The following is a 9,865-nucleotide window of genomic DNA, read 5'->3' as shown; positions in this document are numbered from 1 at the left end:
AATATTGTGATTTTTGCTAAGCCGCGCGCCTGTCAAATAGTGTCCGAGCTAGGGTTAGGGTTAGGTTGAAAATAACATCTAGACATTTTGGGATGCCTTGGTTGTGTTTAGGGTTGCATTTGAAATTCTGGAAGAGTTTTGTTTTCTTGTTTCCTTGAAAAACAAATTTGGCCCAATATTGTGATTTTTGCTAAGCCGCGCTCCTGTCAAATAGTGTCCGAGCTAGGGTTAGGGTTAGGTTGAAAATAACACCTAGACATTTTGGGATGCCTTGGTTGTGTTTAGGGTTGCATTTGAAATTCTGGGTGAGTGTTGTTTTCTTGTTTCCTCAAAAAAGAATTTTGGCCCAATTTTGTGATTTTTTATAAGCCGCGCGCCTGTCAAATAGTGTCCGAGCTAGGGTTAGGGTTAGGATGAAAATAACACCTAGACATTTTGGGATGCCTTGGTTGTGTTTAGGGTTGCATTTGAAATTCTGTGTGAGTGTTGTTTTCTTGTTTCCTCAAAAAAGAATTTTGGCCCAATTTTGTGATTTTTGATAAGCCACGCGCCTGTCAAATAGTGTCCGAGCTAGGGTTAGGGTTAGGTTGAAAATAACACCTGGACATTTTGGGATGCCTTGGTTGTGTTAAGGGTTGCATATGAAATTCTGGAAGAGTGTTGTTTTCTTGTTTCCTCGAAAAAGAATTTTGGCCCAATTTTGTGATTTTTGATAAGCCGCGTAACTGTCAGATAGTGTCCGAGCTACGGTTAGGGTTCCGTTGAAAACAACACCTAGACATTTTGGGATGCCTTGTTTGTGTTTAGGGTTGCATTTGAAATTCTGTAAGAGTTTTGTTTTCTTGTTTCCTCGAAAAACAAATTTGGCCCAATATTGTGATTTTTGCTAAGCCGCGCGCCTGTCAAATAGTGTCCGAGCTAGGGTTAGGGTTAGGTTGAAAATAACACCTAGACATTTTGGGATGCCTTGGTTTTGTTTAGGGTTGCATTTGAAATTCTGGAAGAGTATTGTTTTCTTGTTTCCTCGAAAAATAATTTTAGCCCAATTTTGTAATTTTTTATAAGCCGCGCGCCTGTCAAATAGTGTCCGAGCTAGGGTTAGGGTTAGGTTGAAAATAACACCTGGACATTTTGGGATGCCTTGGTTGTGTTTAGGGTTTCATTTGAAATTCTAGAAGAGTCTTGTTTTCTTGTTTCCTCGAAAAAGAATTTTGGCCCAATTTTGTGATTTTTTATAAGCCGCGCGCCTGTCAAATAGTGTCCGAGCTAGGGTTAGGGTTAGGTTGAAAATAACACCTGGACATTTTGGGATGCCTTGGTTTTGTTTAGGGTTGCATTTGAAATTCTGGGTGAGTGTTGTTTCTTGTTTCCTCGAAAAAGAATTTTAGCCCAATTTTGTGATTTTTGCTAAGCCGCGCGCCTGTCAAATAGTGTCCGAGCTAGGGTTAGGGTTAGGTTGAAAATAACACCTAGACATTTTTGGATGCCTTGGTTGTGTTTAGGGTTGCATTTGAAATTGTGGAAGAGTTTTGTTTTCTTGTTTCCTCGAAAAACAAATTTGGCCCAATATTGTGATTTTTGCTAAGCCGCGCGCCTGTCAAATAGTGTCCGAGCTAGGGTTAGGGTTAGGTTGAAAATAACACCTAGACATTTTGGGATGCCTTGTTGTGTTTAGGGTTGCATTTGAAATTCTGGGTGAGTGTTGTTTTCTTGTATCCACGAAAAAGAATTTTAGCCCAATTTTGTGATTTTTGCTAAGCCGGGCGCCTGTCAAATAGTGTCCGAGCTAGGGTTAGGGTTAGGTTGAAAATAACATCTAGACATTTTGGGATGCCTTGGTTGTGTTTAGGGTTGCATTTGAAATTCTGGAAGAGTTTTGTTTTCTTGTTTCCTCGAAAAACAAATTTGGCCCAATATTGTGATTTTTGCTAAGCCGCGTGCCTGTCAAATAGTGTCCAAGCTAGGGTTAGGGTTAGGTTGAAAATAACACCTAGACATTTTGGGATGCCTTGGTTGTGTTTAGGGTTGCATTTGAAATTCTGGGTGAGTGTTTTTTTCTTGTTTCCTCAAAAAATAATTTTGGCCCAATTTTGTGATTTTTTATAAGCCGCGCGCCTGTCAGATACTGTAAGAGCTAAGGTTAGGGTTAGGTTGAAAACAACACCTAGACATTTTGGGATGCCTTGTTTGTGTTTAGGGTTGCATTTGAAATTCTGGAAAAGTTTTGTTTTCTTGTTTCCTCGAAAAACAAATTTGGCCCAATATTGTGATTTTTGCTAAGCCGCGCGCCTGTCAAATAGTGTCCGAGCTAGGGTTAGGGTTAGGTTGAAAATAACACCTAGACATTTTGGGATGCCTTGGTTGTGTTTAGGGTTGCATTTGAAATTCTTGGTGAGTGTTGTTTTCTTGTTTCCTCAAAAAAGAATTTTGGCCCAATTTTGTGATTTTTTGCTAAGCCCCGCGCCTGTCAAATAGTGTCCGAGCTAGGGTTAGGGTTCGGTTGAAAATAACACCTAGACATTTTGGGATGCCTTGGTTGTGTTTAGGGTTGCATTTGAAATTCTGGGTGAGTGTTTTTTTCTTGTTTCCTCAAAAAATAATTTTGGCCCAATTTTGTGATTTTTTATAAGCCGCGCGCCTGTCAGATAGTGAAAGAGCTAAGGTTAGGGTTAGGTTGAAAACAACACCTAGACATTTTGGGATGCCTTGTTTGTGTTTAGGGTTGCATTTGAAATTCTGGAAAAGTTTTGTTTTCTTGTTTCCTCGAAAAACAAATTTGGCCCAATATTGTGATTTTTGCTAAGCCGCGCACCTGTCAAATAGTGTCCGAGCTAGGGTTAGGGTTAGGTTGAAAATAACACCTAGACATTTTGGGATGCCTTGGTTGTGTTTAGGGTTGCATTTGAAATTCTGGGTGAGTGTTGTTTTCTTGTTTCCTCGAAAAAGAATTTTAGCCCAATTTTGTGATTTTTGCTAAGCCGCGCGCCTGTCAAATAGTGTGCGAGCTAGGGTTAGGGTTAGGTTGAAAATAACACCTGGACATTTTGGGATGCCTTGGTTGTGTTTAGGCTTGCATTTGAAATTCTGGAAGAGTGTTGTTTTCTTGTTTCTAGAACAAGAAATTTGGCCCAATTTTGTGATTTTTGATAAGCCGCACGCCTGTCAAACAGTGCTCGAGCTAGGGTTAGGGTTAGGTTGAAAACAACACCTAGACATTTTGGGATGCCTTGGTTGTGTTTCAGTTTGCATTTGAATTTCTGGACGAGTGTTATTTTCTTGTTTCCTCAAATAACAAATTTGGCCCAATTTTGTGATTTTTGCTAATCCGCGCGCCTGTCAAATAGTGCTCGAGCTAGGGTTAGGGTTAGGTTGAAAATAACACCTAGACATTTTGGGATGCCTTGGTTGTGTTTAGGGTTGCATTTGAAATTCTGGGTGAGTGTTGTTTTCTTGTTTCCTCAAAAAAGAGTTTTGGCCCAATTTTGTGATTTTTTATAAGCCGCGCGCCTGTCAAATAGTGTCCGAGCTAGGGTTAGGGTTAGGTTGAAAATAACACCTAGACATTTTGGGATGCCTTGGTTGTGTTTAGGGTTGCATTTGAAATTCTGGAAGAGTATTGTTTTCTTGTTTCCTCGAAAAAGAATTTTAGCCCAATTTTGTAATTTTTTATAAGCCGCGCGCCTGTCAAATAGTGTCCGAGCTAGGGTTAGGGTTAGGTTGAAAATAACATCTAGACATTTTGGGATGCCTTGGTTGTGTTTAGGGTTGCATTTGAAATTCTGGAAGAGTTTTGTTTTCTTGTTTCCTCGAAAAACAAATTTGGACCAATATTGTGATTTTTGCTAAGCCGCGCGCCTGTCAAATAGTGTCCGAGCTAGGGTTAGGGTTAGGTTGAAAATAACATCTAGACATTTTGGGATGCCTTGGTTGTGTTTAGGGTTGCATTTGAAATTCTTGGTGAGTGTTGTTTTCTTGTTTCCTCGAAAAAGAATTTTGGCCCAATTTTGTGATTTTTTGCTAAGCCCCGCGCCTGTCAAATAGTGTCCGAGCTAGGGTTAGGGTTCGGTTGAAAATAACACCTAGACATTTTGGGATGCCTTGGTTGTGTTTAGGGTTGCATTTGAAATTCTGGGTGAGTGTTTTTTTCTTGTTTCCTCAAAAAATAATTTTGGCCCAATTTTGTGATTTTTTATAAGCCGCGCGCCTGTCAGATAGTGAAAGAGCTAAGGTTAGGGTTAGGTTGAAAACAACACCTAGACATTTTGGGATGCCTTGTTTGTGTTTAGGGTTGCATTTGAAATTCTGGAAAAGTTTTGTTTTCTTGTTTCCTCGAAAAACAAATTTGGCCCAATATTGTGATTTTTGCTAAGCCGCGCACCTGTCAAATAGTGTCCGAGCTAGGGTTAGGGTTAGGTTGAAAATAACACCTAGACATTTTGGGATACCTTGGTTGTGTTTAGGGTTGCATTTGAAATTCTGGGTGAGTGTTGTTTTCTTGTTTCCTCGAAAAAGAATTTTAGCCCAATTTTGTGATTTTTGCTAAGCCGCGCGCCTGTCAAATAGTGTGCGAGCTAGGGTTAGGGTTAGGTTGAAAATAACACCTGGACATTTTGGGATGCCTTGGTTGTGTTTAGGCTTGCATTTGAAATTCTGGAAGAGTGTTGTTTTCTTGTTTCTAGAACAAGAAATTTGGCCCAATTTTGTGATTTTTGATAAGCCGCACGCCTGTCAAACAGTGCTCGAGCTAGGGTTAGGGTTAGGTTGAAAACAACACCTAGACATTTTGGGATGCCTTGGTTGTGTTTCAGTTTGCATTTGAATTTCTGGACGAGTGTTATTTTCTTGTTTCCTCAAATAACAAATTTGGCCCAATTTTGTGATTTTTGCTAATCCGCGCGCCTGTCAAATAGTGCTCGAGCTAGGGTTAGGGTTAGGTTGAAAATAACACCTAGACATTTTGGGATGCCTTGGTTGTGTTTAGGGTTGCATTTGAAATTCTGGGTGAGTGTTGTTTTCTTGTTTCCTCAAAAAAGAGTTTTGGCCCAATTTTGTGATTTTTTATAAGCCGCGCGCCTGTCAAATAGTGTCCGAGCTAGGGTTAGGGTTAGGTTGAAAATAACACCTAGACATTTTGGGATGCCTTGGTTGTGTTTAGGGTTGCATTTGAAATTCTGGAAGAGTATTGTTTTCTTGTTTCCTCGAAAAAGAATTTTAGCCCAATTTTGTAATTTTTTATAAGCCGCGCGCCTGTCAAATAGTGTCCGAGCTAGGGTTAGGGTTAGGTTGAAAATAACATCTAGACATTTTGGGATGCCTTGGTTGTGTTTAGGGTTGCATTTGAAATTCTGGAAGAGTTTTGTTTTCTTGTTTCCTCGAAAAACAAATTTGGACCAATATTGTGATTTTTGCTAAGCCGCGCGCCTGTCAAATAGTGTCCGAGCTAGGGTTAGGGTTAGGTTGAAAATAACATCTAGACATTTTGGGATGCCTTGGTTGTGTTTAGGGTTGCATTTGAAATTCTGGAAGAGTTTTGTTTTCTTGTTTCCTTGAAAAACAAATTTGGCCCAATATTGTGATTTTTGCTAAGCCGCGCTCCTGTCAAATAGTGTCCGAGCTAGGGTTAGGGTTAGGTTGAAAATAACACCTAGACATTTTGGGATGCCTTGGTTGTGTTTAGGGTTGCATTTGAAATTCTGGGTGAGTGTTGTTTTCTTGTTTCCTCAAAAAAGAATTTTGGCCCAATTTTGTGATTTTTTATAAGCCGCGCGCCTGTCAAATAGTGTCCGAGCTAGGGTTAGGGTTAGGATGAAAATAACACCTAGACATTTTGGGATGCCTTGGTTGTGTTTAGGGTTGCATTTGAAATTCTGTGTGAGTGTTGTTTTCTTGTTTCCTCAAAAAAGAATTTTGGCCCAATTTTGTGATTTTTGATAAGCCACGCGCCTGTCAAATAGTGTCCGAGCTAGGGTTAGGGTTAGGTTGAAAATAACACCTGGACATTTTGGGATGCCTTGGTTGTGTTAAGGGTTGCATATGAAATTCTGGAAGAGTGTTGTTTTCTTGTTTCCTCGAAAAAGAATTTTGGCCCAATTTTGTGATTTTTGATAAGCCGCGTAACTGTCAGATAGTGTCCGAGCTACGGTTAGGGTTCCGTTGAAAACAACACCTAGACATTTTGGGATGCCTTGTTTGTGTTTAGGGTTGCATTTGAAATTCTGTAAGAGTTTTGTTTTCTTGTTTCCTCGAAAAACAAATTTGGCCCAATATTATGATTTTTGCTAAGCCGCGCGCCTGTCAAATAGTGTCCGAGCTAGGGTTAGGGTTAGGTTGAAAATAACACCTGGACATTTTGGGATGCCTTGGTTGTGTTTAGGGTTTCATTTGAAATTCTAGAAGAGTCTTGTTTTCTTGTTTCCTCGAAAAAGATTTTTGGCCCAATTTTGTGATTTTTTATAAGCCGCGCGCCTGTCAAATAGTGTCCGAGCTAGGGTTAGGGTTAGGTTGAAAATAACACCTGGACATTTTGGGATGCCTTGGTTTTGTTTAGGGTTGCATTTGAAATTCTGGGTGAGTGTTGTTTCTTGTTTCCTCGAAAAAGAATTTTAGCCCAATTTTGTGATTTTTGCTAAGCCGCGCGCCTGTCAAATAGTGTCCGAGCTAGGGTTAGGGTTAGGTTGAAAATAACACCTAGACATTTTTGGATGCCTTGGTTGTGTTTAGGGTTGCATTTGAAATTGTGGAAGAGTTTTGTTTTCTTGTTTCCTCGAAAAACAAATTTGGCCCAATATTGTGATTTTTGCTAAGCCGCGCGCCTGTCAAATAGTGTCCGAGCTAGGGTTAGGGTTAGGTTGAAAATAACACCTAGACATTTTGGGATGCCTTGTTGTGTTTAGGGTTGCATTTGAAATTCTGGGTGAGTGTTGTTTTCTTGTATCCACGAAAAAGAATTTTAGCCCAATTTTGTGATTTTTGCTAAGCCGCGCGCCTGTCAAATAGTGTCCGAGCTAGGGTTAGGGTTAAGTTGAAAATAACATCTAGACATTTTGGGATGCCTTGGTTGTGTTTAGGGTTGCATTTGAAATTCTGGAAGAGTTTTGTTTTCTTGTTTCCTCGAAAAACAAATTTGGCCCAATATTGTGATTTTTGCTAAGCCGCGTGCCTGTCAAATAGTGTCCGAGCTAGGGTTAGGGTTAGGTTGAAAATAACACCTAGACATTTTGGGATGCCTTGGTTGTGTTTAGGGTTGCATTTGAAATTCTGGGTGAGTGTTTTTTTCTTGTTTCCTCAAAAAATAAATTTGGCCCAATTTTGTGATTTTTTATAAGCCGCGCGCCTGTCAGATACTGTAAGAGCTAAGGTTAGGGTTAGGTTGAAAACAACACCTAGACATTTTGGGATGCCTTGTTTGTGTTTAGGGTTGCATTTGAAATTCTGGAAAAGTTTTGTTTTCTTGTTTCCTCGAAAAACAAATTTGGCCCAATATTGTGATTTTTGCTAAGCCGCGCGCCTGTCAAATAGTGTCCGAGCTAGGGTTAGGGTTAGGTTGAAAATAACACCTAGACATTTTGGGATGCCTTGGTTGTGTTTAGGGTTGCATTTGAAATTCTTGGTGAGTGTTGTTTTCTTGTTTCCTCGAAAAAGAATTTTAGCCCAATTTTGTAATTTTTTATAAGCCGCGCGCCTGTCAAATAGTGTCCGAGCTAGGGTTAGGGTTAGGTTGAAAATAACATCTAGACATTTTGGGATGCCTTGGTTGTGTTTAGGGTTGCATTTGAAATTCTGGAAGAGTTTTGTTTTCTTGTTTCCTCGAAAAACAAATTTGGACCAATATTGTGATTTTTGCTAAGCCGCGCGCCTGTCAAATAGTGTCCGAGCTAGGGTTAGGGTTAGGTTGAAAATAACATCTAGACATTTTGGGATGCCTTGGTTGTGTTTAGGGTTGCATTTGAAATTCTTGGTGAGTGTTGTTTTCTTGTTTCCTCGAAAAAGAATTTTGGCCCAATTTTGTGATTTTTTGCTAAGCCCCGCGCCTGTCAAATAGTGTCCGAGCTAGGGTTAGGGTTCGGTTGAAAATAACACCTAGACATTTTGGGATGCCTTGGTTGTGTTTAGGGTTGCATTTGAAATTCTGGGTGAGTGTTTTTTTCTTGTTTCCTCAAAAAATAATTTTGGCCCAATTTTGTGATTTTTTATAAGCCGCGCGCCTGTCAGATAGTGAAAGAGCTAAGGTTAGGGTTAGGTTGAAAACAACACCTAGACATTTTGGGATGCCTTGTTTGTGTTTAGGGTTGCATTTGAAATTCTGGAAAAGTTTTGTTTTCTTGTTTCCTCGAAAAACAAATTTGGCCCAATATTGTGATTTTTGCTAAGCCGCGCACCTGTCAAATAGTGTCCGAGCTAGGGTTAGGGTTAGGTTGAAAATAACACCTAGACATTTTGGGATGCCTTGGTTGTGTTTAGGGTTGCATTTGAAATTCTGGGTGAGTGTTGTTTTCTTGTTTCCTCGAAAAAGAATTTTAGCCCAATTTTGTGATTTTTGCTAAGCCGCGCGCCTGTCAAATAGTGTGCGAGCTAGGGTTAGGGTTAGGTTGAAAATAACACCTGGACATTTTGGGATGCCTTGGTTGTGTTTAGGCTTGCATTTGAAATTCTGGAAGAGTGTTGTTTTCTTGTTTCTAGAACAAGAAATTTGGCCCAATTTTGTGATTTTTGATAAGCCGCACGCCTGTCAAACAGTGCTCGAGCTAGGGTTAGGGTTAGGTTGAAAACAACACCTAGACATTTTGGGATGCCTTGGTTGTGTTTCAGTTTGCATTTGAATTTCTGGACGAGTGTTATTTTCTTGTTTCCTCAAATAACAAATTTGGCCCAATTTTGTGATTTTTGCTAATCCGCGCGCCTGTCAAATAGTGCTCGAGCTAGGGTTAGGGTTAGGTTGAAAATAACACCTAGACATTTTGGGATGCCTTGGTTGTGTTTAGGGTTGCATTTGAAATTCTGGGTGAGTGTTGTTTTCTTGTTTCCTCAAAAAAGAGTTTTGGCCCAATTTTGTGATTTTTTATAAGCCGCGCGCCTGTCAAATAGTGTCCGAGCTAGGGTTAGGGTTAGGTTGAAAATAACACCTAGACATTTTGGGATGCCTTGGTTGTGTTTAGGGTTGCATTTGAAATTCTGGAAGAGTATTGTTTTCTTGTTTCCTCGAAAAAGAATTTTAGCCCAATTTTGTAATTTTTTATAAGCCGCGCGCCTGTCAAATAGTGTCCGAGCTAGGGTTAGGGTTAGGTTGAAAATAACATCTAGACATTTTGGGATGCCTTGGTTGTGTTTAGGGTTGCATTTGAAATTCTGGAAGAGTTTTGTTTTCTTGTTTCCTCGTAAAACAAATTTGGACCAATATTGTGATTTTTGCTAAGCCGCGCGCCTGTCAAATAGTGTCCGAGCTAGGGTTAGGGTTAGGTTGAAAATAACATCTAGACATTTTGGGATGCCTTGGTTGTGTTTAGGGTTGCATTTGAAATTCTGGAAGAGTTTTGTTTTCTTGTTTCCTTGAAAAACAAATTTGGCCCAATATTGTGATTTTTGCTAAGCCGCGCTCCTGTCAAATAGTGTCCGAGCTAGGGTTAGGGTTAGGTTGAAAATAACACCTAGACATTTTGGGATGCCTTGGTTGTGTTTAGGGTTGCATTTGAAATTCTGGGTGAGTGTTGTTTTCTTGTTTCCTCAAAAAAGAATTTTGGCCCAATTTTGTGATTTTTTATAAGCCGCGCGCCTGTCAAATAGTGTCCGAGCTAGGGTTAGGGTTAGGATGAAAATAACACCTAGACATTTTGGGATGCCTTGGTTGTGTTTAGGGTTGCATTTGAAA

This window comes from Lepisosteus platostomus, chromosome 7, assembly GCF_059453375.1.
Source record: "Lepisosteus platostomus isolate fLepPlt1 chromosome 7, fLepPlt1.hap1, whole genome shotgun sequence".
NCBI lineage: Eukaryota > Metazoa > Chordata > Actinopteri > Semionotiformes > Lepisosteidae > Lepisosteus > Lepisosteus platostomus.
Note: the sequence above shows the minus strand (reverse complement) of the source record.